The sequence below is a fragment of the Myxine glutinosa genome, chromosome 8 (assembly GCF_964187855.1).
Source record: "Myxine glutinosa chromosome 8, kmMyxGlut1.1, whole genome shotgun sequence".
Classification (NCBI taxonomy): domain Eukaryota; kingdom Metazoa; phylum Chordata; class Myxini; order Myxiniformes; family Myxinidae; genus Myxine; species Myxine glutinosa.
In genome coordinates, this window is record NC_136268.1 from 76,266,114 (window position 1) to 76,288,086 (window position 21,973).

The window sequence follows — 21,973 nt, forward strand, 5'->3', positions numbered from 1 at the left end:
AAAACACAGAAATCCTTACCTGCTGTGTAAGCCCAGGGAAGTTTCCTGCAAAAACTTTTCAACTGAGTTATAGGATACCTGCTTGATTACACAGCGATTCTTTCATGGCAGATTACAGCACCATGCGGAACCTTGGACCTGACGTCCTAATTGCTCCAACTCAGGTCCAAAGTTTGTTATTGTGGGCTGCCAGGATAGCTTGGAGGAATGTGCACTCACCTTAGCTGTCTAGCTTGGCTTCGGTTCCAGACCACGCCACAAACTGTCACCCTGGTGTTTCGCCTGCAGGGTGAGGCATTCATCCATCTCCCAACGGAAGGATGTGCAGCAGGAGCACCTGCCAGCTAGCAGAGGTTGCCGGTGGACGTTAAAGATCCCACTGTCGTATTTCGCCAAGAGCGCACGACTTATCGCCGGAACCCTGACCAAATTCCAAATTCCTCGCCAAATCAGTTCCAGTCGAACGTCCCGCTGTCCGCGAAGGACTTGGGCCAAAAGCGTACACCCCGGCCAACCGCGCAACATGTGGGAATCATTGGGGCATTAAATTGGAGAAAGATTCATGTGGGAAATTGGAGAAAGATTCATGTGGGAAATTGGAGAAAGATTCATATGGGAAATAGGAGAAAGATTCATGTGGGAAATTGGAGAAAGTCTGTTGCTTGTGTTTGTGGGATGGAGCAATCCCTTACAACAACACACAAAATAACATCACTGCAATACTCTTCTTAAATTGATAATAGTAATGTATTTGTATTGTACAAATTCAATGTGATTTATGAACTAAACGAGAGTCCTTTAGCTTAAGGAGCAATGCAATATCAATTAGAAAGAGCAATCAGAGATTGCAGACCCTCGCCAAGACGTGTTTTCAGTGTTTTTTAAGGCTTTTGTGTTAAAGCAAATATGGCGGCCGAACCACATGACCGATGACAAAATCATTTTTGTTTCTCCACCAATTTATCCCGAGATGATGCTCAAGAAATTTCATCTTGGTCGGATGAAGTTTTGTACTTGTCGAATTATGACGTCATAATTCAAGCACGTATGACATCATCATTAACATATTATATTCCCCATGGAGAGTTCTTTACAATGAGCCATGTCTCATTTTTTAAAATTCAGCACTTTCGGAGATAGAGAGGTGCAACGTTTTTAGGTTTTTCCAAGAAGGCGCCCATACCACGTGATATATGACGTCATAATTATAATTACAACGTTCTACAGGTGGAGGTGCACATATGGTGAAAATTTCCTTTTAATCAGACCAACTGATGCAGACAAAATCATATTTATTCTGTGTGGAGAAACAAACAGACAGACAGACAAATGAAAAATCGGTCAGAGACCGAGGACTTGCCGGAATTTACTTTTTTATCGGTCATTTAGGACAAATGTGGGGGCCGAACCACGTGACCGATGATGTCATCATTAACATATTTTATTCCCCATGGAGAGTTGTTTACAATGAGCGATGTCTCAATTTTTTCTATTCAGCACTTTTGGAGATATAGAGGTGCTAAGTTTTTCGTTTTTTCCAAAATGGCGGCCGAACCACGTGACCTATGACGTCATCATTAACAAATTTAATTCCCCATGGAGAGTTCTTTACAATGAGCCATGTCTCAATTTTTTCTATTCAGCACTTTCGGAGATATGGAGGTGCAAAATTTTTAGGTTTTTCCAAGATGGCGGCCGAACCACGTGACAGATGACGTCATCATTAACATATTTTATTCCCCATGGAGAGTTCTTTAGAATGAGCCATGTCTCAATTTTTTCTATTCAGCACTTTTGGAGGTCTGGAGGTGCTATGTTTTTTGTTTTTTCCAAGATGGCGGCCAAACCACGAGACCTATGACATCATCGTTAACATATTTTATTCCTCATGGAGAGTTCTTTACAATGAGCCATGTCTCAATTCTTTACATTCAGCACTTTTGGAGATATAGAGGTGCAAAGTTTTTCGGTTTTTCCAAGATGGCGGGCGAACCACGTGACCGATGACGTCATCAATTGGACACAGTCTATTCCAGGGCAAGACAAATACGTGTGCAAAGTTTGGCGATTCTATGTGCAACGGTGTAGACCTAGTGCTGCAAACAGACAGACAGACAGACAGACAGATGAAAAATCGGTCAGAGACCGAGGACTTGCCGGAATGTACTTTTTTATCGGCCGTTTAGGACAAATATGGCGGCCGAACCACGTGACCGATGACGTCATCATTAACATATTTTATTCCTCATGGAGAGTTCTTTACAATGAGCCATGTCTCATTTTTTTCTATTCAGCACTTTTGAAGATATAGAGGTGCAAAGCTTTTCGGTTTTTCCAAGATGGCGGCCGAACCACGTGACCGATGACGTCATCAATTGGGCACAGTATATTAGAGTGCAAGACAAATACGTTTGCAAAGTTTGGTGATTCTACATGCAACGGTGTAGACGTAGTGTTGCAAACAGACAGACAAACGAACAGATCAACATACTTGCCGGAATCTTTTCCGACAAGTAACAAACAGACAAACAGACAAACAGACAGACAGACAAACGAACAGATCAACATACTTGCCGGAATCTTTTCCGACAAGTAACAAACAGACAAACAGACAAACAGACAGACAGACAAACGAACAGATCAACATACTTGCCGGAATCTTTTCTGGCAAGTAACAAACAGACAAATGAAAAATCACTCATCGAGCGACATTTGGCAAAAGAGAACAAAATAGAATGGCACTCGGTAGAGCATCCTTTTGACCTAAAAAATAATTAGTGATTGAATTCAGTGACCTGGTACGCAAATAGTCTTCAAAGTTTAAGTTAATTGGATTAAAATTGTTAATTTAATAAATTTGGCTTATGTTGACCTTTTGGCCTATGTTGACCTAAAAAATAGTTGGTGGTTGGTTTCAGTAAGCTGATATGCAAATCCTATTCAGATTTCAAGTCAATTGGATGAAAATTGAGGATTTTAGAAATGTGAAAAAGTGCTTGACCTTTGGCCTATGTTGACCTTATGACTTATGTTGATCAAAAAAATAGTTGGTGATTGAATTCAGTTCGCTGATATGACAATCCTTTTCAAATTTCAAGTCAATCGGATGAAAATAGAGGATTTTAGAAATCTGGCCTATGTTGACTTTTTGGTCAATGGTGATCTAAAAAATAGTTGGTGGTTCAATTCACTTAGCTGATATGAAAATCCCATTCAAATTTCAAGTTAATCTGTTGAAAATTGAGGATTTTAGAAATTCGAAATTGTTGTTCACCTTTTGGCCTATGCTGATCTCAAAAATAGTTGGTGGTTGAATTCAGTCAGCTGCAATGAAAATCCTTTTATATTTTCAAGTGAATCAGATGAAAATTGAGGATTTTAGAAATTTGAAATTGTTGTTGACCTTTGGCCTATGTTGACCTTTTGGCCTACGCTGATCTCAAAAATAGTTGGTGGTTGAATTCAATAAGCTGATATGTAAATCCTCTTCAAATTTCAAATCAATCGGATGAAAATTGAGGATGTTAGAAATTCAAAAAAAAGTGGTTGACCATTGGCCTCTGTTGACCTTTTGGCTGATCTTAAAAATAGTTGGTGGTTGAATTCAGTTCGCAGATATGAAAATACCATTCAAATTTCAAGTCAATCGGATGAAAATAGAGGATTTTAGAAATTTGAAAAAAGTGGTTGACCTTTGGCCTATGTTGACCTTTTGGCCTATGTTGATCTCAAAAATAGTTGGTGGTTGAATTCAGTTCGCAGATATGAAAATCCTATTCAAATTTCAAGTCAATCGGATGAAAATTGAGGATTTTAGAAATTTGAAAAAAGTGGTTGACCTTTGTCCTATGTTGACCTTTTGACCCCAAAAATATATAGGATTTTGTCGGACCACGAACGCTACCGTTTGGTAAAGTTTTGTGACGATCGGTTTAAAATTGTGACCTGTAGGCAAATATAAGTGAGCGGACAGACAAACAAACACACACAAACAAACACACAAACCGGAGTGATCAACATACTTGCAAAAATTTTTTTTTTTTTTTTACCAAGTAACAAACACTGAAACCGGAGTGAAGTGATCAACATACTTGTCCAAAAAAATTTTTTTTTTGCCAAGTAACAAACAAACGGACTCAAATGCAATACCCTCTCTTCTGGCCGGGGTAACGAGAATGGCACTCAGTGGAGCACATACCTTCGCCAGGTTGAACAGTTTATGTTTTGTATCCCACTGATAGGCCAGATCTGGATTCAGACCTGAACCAAAATCTAATCGGCTTGTTCTTGTCATCAAACCAACTCATCCACCTGGTTTCGTTATAACTCCTCCATAACTTTTAAAAATATCATGTTACAGTTTGTATCGCTTTTGGACCCATCTCTAAATAGTGAAGAATCACTTTTAAAAAATCTTTTTTAATCTCGTACCCGGATCCATAACTTCACCAAAGTCGAATCAATTCGTCCTTGTGACATACCAATCTGTCCAGCAAATTTAGTGCGAATCCATCCACAACCTTTCACAGACAGACAGAGGTGAAAACATAATCTTCCAGACTCTCAAGTCACTACAAACGAGAGCTCATGGGACACCTTACAACGTGCATTCGTGTGAAAAAGGACATGGAAAGGATCCTTTCAACTCTTGCTTTGCGTTTTTGAGCACAATCTATATTTCCTATGAGCCGCCATTTTGTCGGAATCTCGATATCCCCCAAAGCTGAGAGCACGAGAGTCAAATTTGATTGGTCTTGTCGACGTAAAATGCCCTAATATTTTGTCCAAGTACTGCAAAACTGAAGGTTTTTGGAAAGGCAAAGAAGGCTATTTGTGTTTTAGTGTTCCAGTATATAATTCAGTTGAAATTAAAAAAATAATTTAAAGGCTGGAGAAAATAAAACCTTTTTTTGGAAGTTTACCACTGTTGATGCAGAGTATTTTACAGCACCTTATTTAACACATTACATTCGTTATTTGTGCCTGTTGTTTGTGTCCTTTATGACATCCATAAAAGTGTTTCCTGTTTGGAATGATTTTCAATTCTGTTTCATGCCCAGACAGGCAGAAAAAGTAAAAACAAGACCGAAAGTTTAACATCGGCGTAGCCAGGCTTGTTTGATACTTTAGTATGACCTGGGTGAGGATACCAGTTTGAAAATAATGTAAGTATTGTTACGTTTGTGGGAGTAGCTAATGAAATACCTTAGTCCAGATAGGATTGTATAGTGTAGTGTGCTCCGAATGTCGTGAAGAAGAAACCTTCCTGTAATTAAGTCAGGTCCGGATGTCCATGTAAGTGTTATATGTCTCCATGTGAGGGGTGGTACTATGCTAATTAGTTAGGGTATGAGGGTAGAGTTCCTGTGTGTAGTCGCCTCTGTATTTTTCCCTTCGTTCTTATAACACTTAAACCACCAGCCATGCGATCAGCGCCTAAATTAAATAAAGCGATCGCCGACCGGATCCGGACACTACTACTGACACCACCCAGCTCGAATCATCTCAATGGGCACGAAGAGTGGCCGAGAGGCCACGCCCCGAAGGAGGATTGGTTGGGGTGAGCGGGTGGCACTCGGTGATTGGAGCGAGTGTGATGTCCGAGTGAACATTCAAGACTGAGGAGTAAAAAGGACACGTTCCGCCATTTTCTCTCTCTCGATCCTGGGGTTTAATTGCGAGCGGAGGCACTTCCCTCTCTCGCTCTGTTCCGGCATTCGTGGCAGGCAGTTAGAGTTGCCTTGTCTCTCGTGCTGGGCAGTCGCATTTTCGCTCTCCCTGTTCCAGGCTGCGGAAAAGGTGGACGCATCCCTCACACTCTCCTTGGTGCTGGCTTCCTGACAGCTGCACTTGGTGTTGTGTGCGATTGAGAAACAGCAGAGCTTTGGGAGTATGGGACGCTCTAAGGAGGAGAGATTCAGCTGCCTCGTGCAGACCAGCTCGTGGCGGCGCGACTTCGCACTATTGCGCGTTTTCCCGCGCAGGGAAATTGGTTCCACCTGTGACGGACCCGAACCGTCGTGGAGACCGGAGCTGAGTATCAGCCAACGCACCACATTACGCATTTATTTTCATTCATCATCCCCTTGTGTTGTATATGAGTCCATATGGAGGGTTGGGTGGTCCAAAAAACATCGATCTCTCCGATTTTGATGCTCTACTGGATTATTGTTAGAAATGGTCTAAAACATTCACCCACCAAATATTTTAGCTCAATTCCATCTAGAAACTCATACACACTTCAATTGAAATATGGCGTTTTTCACCAAATTTGGCTAAATAAGAACAATCCAATAGCAACCTAGGTGGAAAAAGTACATGCACTATTGTACTAAGCCATTTTGTGGTTCATGACTTTTTGCATGCGCTTGTACCTGTGAATGTGAAATCATCATGGTCGAAACATGTTTGACAATGCTTGAAACATGTTTGAAACATGTTCATACATGTCTGACTCATGTTTCGACCATGAGGACTTCACAGGGGTATGTACCATCAATGACATTATTTAGGAAAAAAATATTTCTAAAGTCTTTGTAAGCCTCTCAACATGGACGATTTTCATTAAAATTGACCAAAATGACAAATTTATATGTTGAGTGTGTATGAGTTTATAGATGACTCAGATGCAAAATATTTTTTGGGTGAATGATTTAGACAATTTCTAACAATAATCCAATAGAGCATCAAAATCCAGATAAAAAAGTGATTTTTTTGCATTCTTGGACCACCCTAATGGAGGGTCCCTCAATTTAGGACTTTAGTGTTACCTTTTTATTGTATTGCATTTATTTTCATAAAATTCTTTATTTATTGCATTTCTTTGTCGTGCCTGTATTGTACGTTTATTTGCTGTGGGGATCGGATAACCCCCGTGCCACATCCGTCCGTGCAGGTTAGCCCTCGCTGCCCTCCATTACACCCCACGCGTGCACATGGTACCGTTATAGTTGGGTATATGCCTAGGAGTTAAAGCTCGTTTCTGCCACCCTGACGTCTTCACTACAGGGTAGACACACAACAACAACAACAACAACAACAGGCATTTTAAGGCCATTTTCCCTGCAAGAGCGGGGGTTAGCCTTGCGGTCCCCATGACAATCTTCTCCATTTTGCCCTATTTTCTGCATCTCCCCTTGTTAACCCCCTTGCCCGCATTTCTTCTTCGACCATCTTTAGCCAAGTCTTTCTCGGTCTTCCCCATCCTCTACTTCCTTCTACATTCATTTCCATCACTCTTCTCAACCAGTCACTTTCATCCTTCCTCAACACATGACCAAACCATCTCAAACTGTTTCTCTTCACAGCATCCATCACACGGTAGACAGGGTAGACACACGATAGTATTAAATTATTTTTGCATTGAGAAATGTTTGAAATTGAGAAAATTGAGAAACTTAAGAAATTGAGAAAATTGAGAAACTTGAGAAAATTGAAACACTGGTTTATTCTATGTTTCGAGTCAACAATGAACCAACCATACACCGCTTCAATCTAGAAACTTTGCAATAACAACAAAGGGATTGCAGCGTTACAATTATATTTACTATTTTATTATTATATAAACATTGTTATTATTATTATTACGAAAACAATACGACTATTAATAAACCTGGGCTAATTTGTCTGAAGCGCCCGGAAGGGGAGCCATGAAGGCATGAAGCCTAAGGCCTATAAGTACTGTGTCTTTGGAAGACCCGTAACGTCTATGCTTTCGATATTTGATGATATTTTTTACCAATCGTTTTGTTTGTGTTTCACACTGAATGAAAAACGTTAAGGTTCGATAAGGTCTTGATTTTAGATGGCAATTGTGATACATGACAGGTTCGACGATATGTCCGGCCTGAATGAAATTGGAATCAAAATGGCGGTGTGCTGTAGCGCCGTATTGACATCACATCACCCCTGTCATGAGACCAGATCCTCAGCTCTGATTGGTGTACGTTTGATGGGACATACATACATACATACATACATACAAACAAACGCTGTTCTCGACAGCTTTGCCCTATGGGCTACGCCATAAAAAGAAAAAGGAGCATTCCTCTCTGCACATGTGCAATCACAACGAATTCGAAACCAAAGAACTGCTAAACTACAAGTTCGTTTTCTGATTCGTGTTCAAAATACAACATTCAATTGAGATGAAGTTGCTCCTCGATCATAAACTGACATCTGTAGACAGACAGACAGACAACGTGATGATTCCTTAACCCCACCTTTTGCTTCGCACATGCAGGCACTGCATGAGTCGGATTGCTTTTGCAAAGTTTCCCAAGTTGAAACGCAAATGGTGTCCTTTTGTAACATATAAACAAAACAAAGCACAGTTTAAGGAGGGCAAACAAAAGGGTAGGCTACGAAAAACAAGGTTGAAAAGCTCGATTCCAGAAACCCAAGTCACAAATGGATGTAAAATTCCAAAACACAAAACAACACAAAAAATTCCAAAAGCTATTCCTTTCTTTCCGTCTTAGAGTGATGAAAACCATTCCTCCCTGAACTGGAATTTGGGACAACCGTTGATTGATCGAGTTCCGTAGTTTAACTTTTAAAAAAGTTTTCTACAAACAATTTTTAATTCTTAAACTAAACAATAACCCTTACTTTATTTATTCCCCTCCCATGGCTGAACCATGATCTTGCTGATGAACTCAGTTTTCAAGTTTGTTGGGTCACTGTGCGTTGCTGTATTGGATTGCTGTATCATTTTCATCACCCCTCGGGCAATGTTGAGGGAGTTTGTATTTACCAGCTGTTGGCTGCCACCATGGAGCAAATTTTGCAAGCTGTATCAAGTAGCAACTGTAATAAATCCTTCGCTTCTACAACCTGGATTTGAACCAACTTGCACTAAAATTCATCCCAAACTAACATCACTGTGGATGCGTTAGGTTCCCCCACACCTCAGGTGCTTGGATGTGCTGACCCCCTGATGAAGCTGGCTGCTCCATTTGACATTAAATATGAATGGGATCCCATGATATGATTTTAAGCCTGGTGTTGGCTTAGCGGTTATGGTGCTGGCTTGGGATGCTAGGATCCTGGGTTCGAATCCTGGCCGATCGTTGAATTAACATCAGGGGGGTTGACTCAGCCCGTCATCCTTCTGAGGTCGGCAAATTAGGTACCAGCTCACTGGTAATTCCCTGTGTCGCAAGAGGTGACTAACAGGGTTGGCGGCAGGAAGGACATCTGGCCATAAAACATTGCTTCAAAAAGGGGACCACGGTGCCCAAAAACGCCAACCCCCGCTCTGCAAGGAACATGGCCTCTAAAGGTGGTTCTTCTTCTTCATTATCCCATGATATGCTTTTGAAAAGAGTTGGGACATTGCGTGCTGATCCCTCTGGCTAACCTCACTGCCTCCATTTCCTGCTTTAATCTGTGGTGGCACAACAGTAGTGCCACTGCCACCCAATCATCAATGATAACCAATCATATCTCCTTGAAAATGGATGGTGCTCGAATGTGAGTCTGAGATTCAACCATCGGTGGCAATTGATAACTACAAGCTGCGATGGGTATGAGGGTGTCGTGGTGGCAGAGAAGCGTGACAGAAATGTTGTGTGGATCCGCCACAGGTAGTGGAAGTAGGAAATATTCATGAAACGTGATACGTTGTTGGCCAGATGACTATGACTATTATTGACTATGACCACATTATTGACTTTTCGCGAAGACTATGCAAGGGCAAGTGGAGAAGGGTTCCGTGTGAACGCTGCACAACCATAGGTCAATTGGTGCAATGTGAAGAGCAATGGCCTTTCTGAAAGGGTTGATAATAGCCAATGACTGGAGAGCGAAAGGGAATCTGGTTAAACTCCAGAATCCAATAGCAAGATAATGCTTGGAGATGCCCAGCATCTATGAATTAAGTTGTGGGTACGGCGACCAAATGCCAACTTGTTTCAGATCGGTCTTTTCTTCAGGGGGATTACATTCATCCAGCTATTTGGGACAAGGGTCTCCATAGGCTGTTTGACGAGGCTCTTGTCAGTCGCCTGTCTCGTCTTCCTTTTGATGCACTCTCAGCTACTCCCAGGAATTGTTCCCTCCAGTGCTTCTTTCCCGATTTACACTGATCCCACACCAATTTAGTTTCCTGTCGAGCTATATCAAATGCCTCGTCATGCCAATTCGGTTTTACCTTGATGGGGACATTATCCACGTGGAGAGTGATGGGCCGAACGTCCATGCACCCCCATTCCCTAAACGAGAAGACATATGCTGCTTATCCTAAAAAGCAAGAAAGAAATCCTATATCCCATATCCGTCTTCCTCGTCGTGTTTTTTTCCTGACACACATGGGGTATGGTGTGCTAAACCGGCTGGGATCCGCATGGCATTTTTCCAGGCTCACTGTGCGGCCCCACTGCCATTTCACCTCCTGTCATGGGGATCGCTACTTGCTGATGCACTCACCGATCCTAGTCTTTCTGCATCACTGGACCGATAAACATCTCACTGGAGTTTTCATTTCCGGCCTTCCAAACCCATCACCACTGTCTTTGTATTTCTGTTGTCAATTCCATCTTCGTTCATCTGATCTGTTTTTAACTCAACTGTTTGGAAATCCTAATCTTACTATAATTCACCAAATGTCTGTCTGTTTGTTCCCAGGTACCGCAAAAACGGCTGAACCGATCGCAACGATATTTTGGGTGGGCAATGCTGGGACCCCCTGGAGGGAAATAGGCGAAATTGTTTTTCCATTTCTTTTTCAATTTTTCCAATTTTCCAGTTTTTCCAAACACGGTGGAATAATATTTACCGATATGAACAGTGATTTTGGCTTTTATTGAAATTCTACAAACACTGTTTAGATTTTGATGATTTGCGTGATATGATTTAACGGATGTTTACATAAATCGTTTAAAATAAAAAAAGCCTTCAATTTCTGATATTTTGCCTTTTCATTTGGGCCTCCCAATTGAAGCCCCGCCCGTAGGGCGGGTACCGTTGCTAGTTATAATAACTTGCTTTGGCTTCCTTAGGATAGAACCATGATTTTTTTTTATTTTACCAATGGCATTTAACTGATCTGACTTCCTGTTGGAGGCCCACCATTCATAAAACCTCATGACAGAGTGCTAGCCAACAGAAGAAGGCACTGCACCCATTACAGAGGTTGCGGTTTCAAATCTTTGTGAATGCCATATACAGACTTGGCATTTAATATGGAATATCTTTTTTGTGGGGGTGAACTTACTTTTCAAGATGTCTTGGAACCAAAAGTTCATTGGAATTATGTTGAAATTATTCTAGATTTTGTTAATGTGACCTTTAAAAGAAACAAAAACCACATTTGACATTTCGAAGCAAATAAATAGATCCTTGAAAGTGATGTAAACTGATATCGAACTCAATTCATGGACAGTACTGTGTTAAACTTCTGTACGTTTTCCAGAAGTATCTCTTTATTTTGCACATTAGCCAAAATTTTTTTTTAACAAAAACAAAAATTAAATTACGACTGGGATTACGGACAGTAAAATTACAGTTCAGTACTTCGTGTAACCCCCACGAGCATTCAGGAGAGCACGTACACGTTGAGGCATGCTGTTCACGAGATTTGCCAAGGTTTGGACAGGAATAGCTTGCCATGCAGTGACAATAGCCTGCTGCAATTCACGCACAGAGGCAGGCGGCTGGTCCAAGTGGTCGATTTGACGCGTTAATTCTGCCCACAAGTTCTCTATCGGATTCATATCCGGGGACATGGCAGGCCACTCCATATGCTCTACACCATGGTCAGCAAGAAATGTTGGATCATGCGAGCATGATGAGGCCGTGCATCGTCATCTTGAAAGACAAAGTTTCCTCGAAAGGCTGCACGAGCAAATGGAAGCAATGTTTCTTCCAGAATGGCCCTGTACTTGAACTGGTTCAGGTTTCCATTCAGAACAACCAGGTCAGTTTTGCCCCCTGCATGAAAAGCAGCCCAAACGGTCACCCCACCACCTCCAGCTTGGACTCTTGGCACTATACAATCTTTGTTGTAGGCTTCATGCACTTGTCTGCACACTCGGACGCGGCTATCTTGACGATAGACCAGAAATCTAGACTCGTCAGTGAAGATCACGTGATTCCAGTGTCCTGGCTGCCATTGTCGGTGCTCTCTGGCCCACTGCAATCGGCGCTGGCGGTGTTGTCTGGTCAGGCGTGGCTTTCTCCGGGGACGCCTGGCACGATAGCCTGCTTGAACCAGTCGTTGGTTGACAAGCCTTCTGGATACAGGCACATTTGTCAGTTGCTGCCACTCAGCCCTAAGCCGATTAGCTGACTTGGTACGGCCATTGTGGACTAACCGGTGCAGCTGGCGATCATCCCTCCTTGTGGTTCTGCGGGGACGTCCTGGCCTCCGTATTGGAGTAGGGACACCCCTCTGAGCATTTCGTTTCAGGATCTTTGACACCTGACCTTGAGTGATGCCATACTGCCGAGCAATAGCACGCTGTTTCATGCCGTAATTTCGTAAAGCCACCACTCCATGACAAACAGCATTGCCGAGTTGACGGACCATCTCCAGAGGAAGCGGCAATAACTTTTGGAGACGTGCAGCAGTTGTTTTCCACTAATACAGAACGCAACAACCCTAGTATACCCGACTGTGAAGCCAATCATCAAATGCACCTGTCCGTACATTTTGCCACGCCACCTGTGATATAATCCTGTTGTTGACTTCTTGCTGCGACAGACAATCAGTGACATGGTTCTTTTAACAAATAAATCACCAAAGTGTAAAAGAAACTCACCAGATTGATATACTGAGTTAGGAAAGTAAACAAACCCAAGTCAAGAAAAAAAATAATTCCATATTAAATGCCAAGTCTGTAATTGAGGATCTAGATTCTAGATTTCAGGAGCCCTTATCTCAAGAGAGTTACAGTAGTAGGTTGTTGGGTTGGCAGGATGGCCTCGAGGCATGTGCACTCGCCTTTGAGTCATCTAACCTGGGTTTGATTCTTGACCCAGCTGTAAACTATGATCTTGGTGCTTCCTAGACGGGTTGAGGCATCAATGGGTGCGCCATCCCGAGGATGGATGTTAATCTGAATGTCCCGTCTGCTAACATCAGTTGATGTACATTATACATCACATGGTTTCTTTCGGGAAGAGTAGACAAGTTATCGCTAACACCCTGAACAAATTCCAAACTCCTGCCTAAACTATGCTATCAAGTGTTCTTGTCTTCTCGCTGCTTACTATTTCTGAGCGTTGTTGTTGTGTGTGGGTTGCATTTCCCACAATATAATCAAATACACGCTCCCAGGTGTTAATGTGTCACATCTGAACAGCTATTATCATCTCGTATGAAGGGTAAACAATTAATAGTATGTGGTTATCGAATTGGCAATATAAATCGCACCTGTGCCCGAAGGAAGTGGTTCACTTTGGCATTTTTAACATGAAATAAGCAAAGCCTAAAAACGAACGAAACCCTATATAACGAGATAGTATTCATCGAATACTTACCCTGCGCTTGTTGCGAGCCACCTCTTCTGTTTTTGAAGGTTTTTTTTTGATGCAATATGGCTGCCAAACTACGTGAGTCATGACATCATAAATTTATATTCTCTAATATCATTGTTGTGTAGATCACACTCAAGAAATTTCAAACTGATCAGACCTAGCATTGTCCCTGTCGAATTATGACGTCAAAATTAAGGCACCAATGACGTCATCGTTAACAACACTTATTCCCCATGGGGAGTACTTGACAATGCACCATGTTTCAATTTTTTCCATGGAGCGGTTTCGGAGATATAGAGGTGCAACGTTTTTCAGTTTTTCCAAGATGGCACCCATACCACGTGACCTATGACGTCATAATTATCATTAAATTATACTGGCAGAGGCGCTCCTACGGTGAAACTTTCGTGTCAATCGGACCAACAACTGCAGAGAAAGAAATTAATACTGATTGGATCAAGCGTTGTACTTGTCGAATTATGACGTCATAATTAAGCTACAGATGACATTATTAAACATATCTTATTCCCCATGGGGAGAACTTGACAACGCACCATGTTTCAATTTTTTCCATGGAGCGGTTTCGGAGACATAGAGGCACAAGGTTTTTGCTTTTTATAAAATGGCGCCTGTACCACATGATTCATGACGTCATAATTACCATTAAAAAATTATACAGGAGGAGGCGCTCCTATGGTCAAGATTTCGTGTCGATCGATTAACAGTTGCAGATAAAAAAAATTTCATACTTATCACATCAAGCGTTGTACTTGTCGAATTATGACGTTTTAATGAAGGCACCGATGACACCATCATCATCAACACATCTTATTCCCCATGGTGAGTACTTCACAATGAGCCATGTTTCAATTTTTTCCATTGAGTTGTTTCGGAGATAGAGGTGCAACGTTTTTCCAAGATGGCGTCCATACCACATGAGCTATGATGTCATAATTATGAAAAAACAAATTATACATGCGGAGGCGCTTCCATAGTAAAATTTCGTGTCAATCGGACCAACGGTTGCCAAGAAAATTAATTTTTAAAATGCAGACGCACGCACGCCGCAAGTACGCAAACCGAATGCCTAACCATGCTTTTCGCTTCGCGAGCGCAGTGTAATGACCCTATAGAACCCATTCGAATTATCCTTTGCAACTGATTAGAATTACCCTTTAGAACCCATTATAATTACCCTTTACAACTGATTAGAATTACCCTTTAGAACCCATTATAATTACCCTTTACAACTGATTAGAATTTCCCTTATGAACTCATGAGAACCCATTAGAATTACCCTTTAGAACCCTATTGAATTACCCTTCAGAACTACCCTGTATAACCCTTTAGAATTAAAGACGATGGTTTATATAGATTCTTCTTCTTCGTTTTTGACGGACCGATGGAAGGAAGAACATGGAAGGATTGAAGGCTTCATCGCTTAAACATCTAGGTTGTTCATTATCGACCTACAAGGAGGAAGGAATCTATCTGCCCTGCTTTGGTCTGGAGCTAAATGCAAACTAGGCCATACTTTGTGGTTGGCTCGCAAACTTTTTGCCAGAGCCGCCCCAAATTCCCATAAACCAATTCAAAAAGTCCAAGCATCTTACTTATGTGATTGCATTATGAAAACTAGGCCTTGTATTCAGCCAGCAACAGGAGTTCCTGAAGTTCGAGCCATTACAGATCTTTACGATAGTACAGCAATGAGAAACAATTGTCTGACACTAAAGGGAGACAGTTGGATATGTTGTCCGGACGAATCCATGTGTAAGAAAGTTTATTGAAATTGCAGTCATAGATTATCAGCTTGGTGCAAACAGTTAAATTACCATGATACGACACACGGCACAAAACTCACAGGTTAATCATGCCAGTAGGTAAATACAAAAAAATTTGTAAACTGAGGTTTGCTCTGCATATATAACTCAAAAGGCACAAATAAATCAAGATTACACAAAAACAAAGGCATTATCTGATGTGTTTAGCACAATTATAATATAACAATAAAAGTTGATTTATAAACAGGTGTTTGTACTCAAGTAAACCTGACACTTTGAATTCAGAATAAAAGTAGAAACGGTAGTTGTTAAACACAATACAAAACAGGACGGAGCATTCAACAATGCAGAGCCTTGCCAGGGGTGTATATAGATTACAGTAGATCTGAGAAACTAATGATCCATGTGAAAGTAGATCGAGAGACACACACACACACACACACACACACACACACACACACACACACACACACACACACACACACACACACGCACACACAATTTCAATAGCATCCATCATCCTATCAGGAAGGTGCTAAGCTAATGATATTTTCTGTTACGATTCAAATACCCCATGAACATCTGAAAAAGTATGGACAGGGTTTGACTCGATTTCAAAGGTACTTTCCCACAGCTTGTATTATTTACATCCGATGGTTCGAAAAGCAGTTTAAATATACACTAGCTTGGCTAAGTAGATATACTTGTGTGCTGCACCAGGTATTAACACATCGTCGTCGCTTAAGTTTAAAATAAATTTTAAAAGGTAATAAAACGTTCAATTCTTCAGCCAAAAACTTTCACCAAAATACTCAAAATCAACAAACTCTATTCTATCCCCAAAAGGCGGCATTGTTCAAATTGAACACACAACACGTTTGGGGTGTTGAAAAAAAATACTTAATGCCTTCCTTAGTGCAAAGGTATTAGGAAAAACATTGGGAACATTTCAGTGGATAACAGGGAAGTTCCTGTACCTGGGGAAAAAAATCTCGGAATGTTGACTACATTAGCTCTTAGCCTCTTATCTAGCAAAGGTGACGAGTGTAGAATGTAAACAAGAAAGCACCTCGCTGTTAACGTGGAGGAGGATGAGTGGGGGAGAGGCGGGGAGTGGGGGGTTGGGAGGAGAGACAAATGAAGTTGTGAACAGTGAGAGAGGGACCTGGGGGTTATATAGGTCAGTGGTGTTGGATAACTATGGTCCAGGTATTTATAGGACAAGGCTTTCCTTGCTGATGCAAATGGCTCCAAATTGTGGATTGGATTTGTTTCATCAGTTAACTGATCGCCCCCTTAATCCGGTCTTTTACCGCACTCTTTTTATCCCACTTTATCCTAATCTGGTACCTCGCCAACTTTTTGGAGGTTGAATCGTTCACAGCTTCTCTGGCTTGTGATTTTCCTGCTTCTGCCTTATGTCTGTCCTCTGTCGCTCTATCAGTGAGATAACCACCAAAATGGCAAGACTACCAAACACGTAACCTCAGCTATGCTGTTACCTCCTCCATACCCTGCCAGACAAATGTCACAGCTACGTCTGCATATCGCAGATCAAGATCCATCAAAGGTAAGACAGAAACTCCAAGGTGGAGAACTGTAACAGAACTTCACTATTGGTTTGCAGATTGTCAATGTTAACAAGTATCACAAACAATAAACACTGATTTTGTATTAACACTGATGTTTTTTCTTGACTGCTTCTGCCCCCCATTCTCCCTTCCTCTGTATGTAAACCTCTTCAGTCCACGTCAATTTGACAGCTCTCTTCCATGTCTACCTTAATTCCCTGATACCTGTGAGCAAAAGACTATAAGGTGCCAATCGACCTCGATTGTTCCGCAGACCTTAGCCAAGCCAAACAGCTCTACCCCCCACCGCATGAGCATTGCACAACATGTAATCATATCGCAAGCAAGATGCATGTGATGTGTGTTTCAAGTAACATTACCCTCATAGTGAAACAACATGAATGATATGTTGTGATGCTTTCCACATAAATTTGACGTTGTGCCAGCGCAACACATGCAAATGAAGTCCTCAATCCAATAAATTTCAAGTTTTGCTGCTTAGAAGAAGTATCAACAAGTATTTTGAGGTTGATGTAGGATAGGAAGATAGGAAGAAACAAGTCTAAAAACTGCAGAATTCTGGATCAACTTCAACTACAACATCTTCAACTGTAATGGAAAGTGAAATTGTCAATGAGTGTATGCAGCTGTGTGCAGGGCTGGATAAAGGCAGAGGAGCCAGTTAGGCCATGACCTAAGGCCCCACATTTGAAGAGGCCCCACACTTGCGGCTTCGGGATGAAGCCTTTGCCAATCTCTACATAACTTAATTTGAATAGACAAATAGATCATTGTGTATAGCCCTGCAAACTCTTAATCCGGCTCGGGCTGTGTGGCATTAGAGATCGACAGAATACGGAATGACGAGGCGTGGTATTACAAGAGGGAGATGTCAGCAACCTGCGTGCAGCAAAATAAATGAATAAAAGGTACCTTTGTTGTGCTGGGACGTACCAACGCTGCTGACAGGACAAGTGATACTAGGGAAAGTGTTGTTTGAATGCCAAGATGAAATTGGTGAAAGCATTTCCATAAACATCAAGTGATGTGAACACTGAGTATGCTTTCGAGTTTTTCTCTTTTAATCGTATTCCCAGCACCTAAAATGTGCTACAATCTCAGAATAAATTGGATGGACAGAATGCATTTAACAAATCTTTTCTCTGCATGAAAGAAAAAAAGTATTCTGCAAAAGTAAAAAAGCATCGTGAAGTCACTCCACAAACCAAAATATCAAAGGTCAAAATTAATATTGCCATACGCAACGTGAAGATACAAAGCGGTTGTAAACCCTTGTAGAGACCATGAAGTACAACTGTTGTCTCCTCCCCAAAAGGATGTTTGGGAGCAGCACAAGAAGGTTCAGGTGGGTGGTGAATTGTATTTTTTTTTTCCAGGAATTGTTCTGCCCCATCTGATGGGCACTGTTAACTTTTCAATGTGAGTCACTAAATCGTAGGTATGGATGAAATTTAATGGATGATATTGTGATGAAAGGCCTCTCATCTGCTGCCGCTCAATTGGGGGCAGTGTACCAGGATACGCAAGGAACTTTGGCGCAGGAGGAGGCCATTCGGCCCATCATTCGGATACACAAGGAACTTAGGCGCAACCATTAAAGATCCAACCGTGCCTCTCGAAAAGAGCAGGTCATTGCAAGAACTCTGACCAAATTCAAAATTTCCACATGCCTTTGGCTACTGCAGCAGGGAAATGTGTGAGGCAAGGGGTAGCTGTGTTCCAATAATGATGGCATCACCAGACGGCATTTGTAATACCAATCAGATGTGCATTCTTGAATCAATAATATTAATAATAATAATAATAATAATAAATAATTATTCCAGAACAGGCCTGGATTACTTAGAGGTGCCAATGAAATTATGTGTTGGTAAAATGAGTCAAAGGTTAACATGGTATTGATATAATAATTATCATCATCACGTACCATGCTCTATGGTGCTGCTGAAGTAGTTACGAGGTTACAATCTTGGTCGCGTTGCCACTTTGACTCAGGAAGTCATGGCAGGAATTTTAATTTGTTAATGTTGTTGGTGATAGCTCACCTATTCTTCGCAAAGGACATCATGGGATCTTTAACATTCACCAACTAATGCCGAGATTGGATGTTAATAGAACACACTGTTCAATGTGGTGATGGTACCGTGTATGCAGCTAAGATCTAGTACGGTGATTTCATTTCCTTGTATGATAAAAATGAGGGAAAAACTGATCTGGGAAAAACCAGGAGAAATTACAATCTATTTTAAGCTTACAGTACTATAAATAACTACATCGTTTTAAATTGCTAATTTGTTTATATTTACTTTGATGAATTCATAGTGAGATTTTAAACAAGCTCCTGGAAAAAGAAATTCCACTTTGTTCAACTCAGCAGCACCAATGGTAATGAAAGAAAACGAGTGCAGTGAAAGTTTAACATGAAGTGAACTAGGCAAGCACAAGCCTTCCATAACACAGTCTGGTAGGCCTCAGGCTTTATTACTGAGGCCTACACCAACGTGGAAGTGAAAGGTAAAGGTGGGGAGCAGGTGCACTATCTCTCTTCCCTAAACCCCAAAACAGAGCAATCAAGTTAGTTATATGTTTACATTATTGTTCAAGTTTCTAATTCAATTTTAAAAACAACTAATAAGAAGACAGAGAAGCGGAAAAGATGAAATTAAAAGAGAAGAATTAAAGATGGAGTACAGGGTATTTATTAAACGACCAACTTCAAACACCAAAAAAATCTCAGAATTTGAGCAAATAAAATAATCCAGTTAAAATAATAAATATATGGTACTAATATCATCAAAATAAAATAAAACACAGAATAAGCTCAGCATTTGAACAAAATAACCAGTGTGATTGATTTAACTCTTAACAAGCAGGAAAAAAATCACTATACATCGTAATAACAATAATACAAGTTAAAAAAGGGGAGGAGAGCGTAACCTGCACCTTGTGCTGCAGAGCAGAGGGTAAGAAGAACACACAAGAAGGAAAGAAACAAAAAGAGGAGGAAAAAGATGTAAAGGAGAATAATTGAATGGAGCATTTTCCATATCAAATGTCCTAAAGCATTTCTTAGAAAGTCTTTCTTTCCTTGCTTTACTCGTTTCTGGAGCTGATCCTCTCCCACCCGAGTCTGTCGTCTCAAGCTCTTCCCGGCAGGATTTAAAATCTACTGCCCACCACCACCTCATGGTCTCTTCCATTTCTACGACTGAGCTTTACTACACCCATTAAGACCCGACTCCCATCCTTCTCCTACACTGTTTCTCCTTGTGTTTTGATGGATACCTTTCTTGTCGTCGCACTGTTTTCCCTTTGTTCCATTTTGTCTGATCCATTTCCCCTGGAAATTTTGTTGAGCTCTTCCATGAGTCTCGATACCTGTACATTAAAAAAGTTAAAATGAAAAGGAAAATACATTAAGGATCCTTAGAGTATGTTCAAAAATTAAGAACAACTACAACAGCACTCGGTAGGGAGCACACCTCCACCAGGCTGGACAGCTTACGTTTTGCATCCCACTGATAGGCCGGGACTGGATCCGGATCTGAACCAAAATATAATTGGCTTTGTTCTTGTCACCTAACCAACTCATCCATCCATTAAGTTTTTGTCCATCAAGTTTAGTCCAAATCCATCCATAACCTTTTTGAGATATTGTACTACATATCATTTTGGCCCTATCTGTCGGTAGTGAAGAATCATTAAAATAATTCAATAGTATCCGGATCCAGATTCGAATATTCACCAAAATCGAATGAATTCGTCATTGTCACACATCCAACCTGTCCACCAAGTTTAGTCCAAATCCGTCCATAACATTTTTGGGATATCAGGCTCACAAACAAAGTTTTCATTAGGCCACAGTCTTAATCCTCATACAAGCATTCGTCAAAATTCACGGATTGATTGCAAATTAAAAAATTAAGGGATAAATAAGAGACCCAGAATGAAACACCCTTTTTGTTTTGCTTTGCCTTTGCACCATGACCATTAAGCACTTCGTCGAAAGGTTCTACAGGACAGGACATCACAGGTAGCCATACATCAGGTGTACATTTATGTTAGTGTTCAGCCTGTGCTGAGAAACATCATACAAACTACAAACACTGAGCAGGTCTGACGCAGACTGTTTAAAAGCCCGCTGTACAAAGTACGACAGTAAAGTCAACGATTAATATTTGCCTCACATTTTATTATATACCACTCTCTGTGTTTAATTAGCAGCGGGAGTGATGTTGGTTGGCCATTTTGGCCAATCTATTTACTGGATATGCAAAAATGGCTGATTTTTTAAAACCCGCCTACAGGTGCACCTGCTCGTTTCCACCTCTAACCCTTTCACATAGGTCACCTCTCAATCTTCTTTGCCTCTTCCTACTCCTCTCTTATCTTACACTCATTCACTTTCTTCCTCCCCTCCAATTAGAATACTCTCAATTGAGCTCCACTCCCACACCCAACCACAACTCCTGCATACGCAATAGATAGCCCCTTATAATAAGTAGCACTAGTCACCTTTGGACAACGTCAGACGTTTTTCAAAATCCAAAGTTTTGTTTCTTAGATATCGTATATTTTCTCTTTTACTTGCATCCATCTCGTTTTCTTCTGCACATTACAATGTACGAGTATAATCGTGTTAGCACAGAAGACTAAAGAATCCCACCAGGAAGGTTTACATTCATATTCATCCCATTCAGTGTTTTATCACTGCTTACATTCCCAAATGCCTATTTTAGACAAATTTCAGTGTAAGTTAACGAATTCTCTCATTGCACAATTTTTTCATTATTAGTGTTATCATTAAAGGCGTCCAGCAGCTAAAAGCAGTGTTACGAATAATACGAATTACTATTCATCACTGATTTAAAAAAATACTGTAATCAACATTGTAAGCACTTAACACATGTAGCTCACAATTCCTGTAATTTCAAATTACCCAGTAAGCAGCAGTCCAGAAAGTCGAGTCCAAAACTCCAAGTTTAAAAGTATCAAATCAAACTCTGTATCATATTTAGCAAAACGTAAAGAAGGTATTTATACAGAGAGTTGCCTGGATGGTTGTAGACACTGACACAACATATAGTTATAAAGATGTAGGAGCGGCACAACTTCAAA

General features: G+C 40.9%; 1 protein-coding gene across 1 annotated transcript in view; it reads right to left on the reverse strand.

The window, feature by feature from the left end:
- Positions 1-18,814, reverse strand: part of LOC137432599 (uncharacterized) — a 40,942-nt gene extending 22,128 nt beyond the window's left edge. The window contains exon 1 of the mRNA XM_068124660.2: positions 18,783-18,814. The gene's annotated coding sequence lies outside the window, so the exon portion shown is untranslated. The remainder of the gene's footprint in view (positions 1-18,782) is intronic.
- Positions 18,815-21,973: the final 3,159 nt, after the last annotated feature.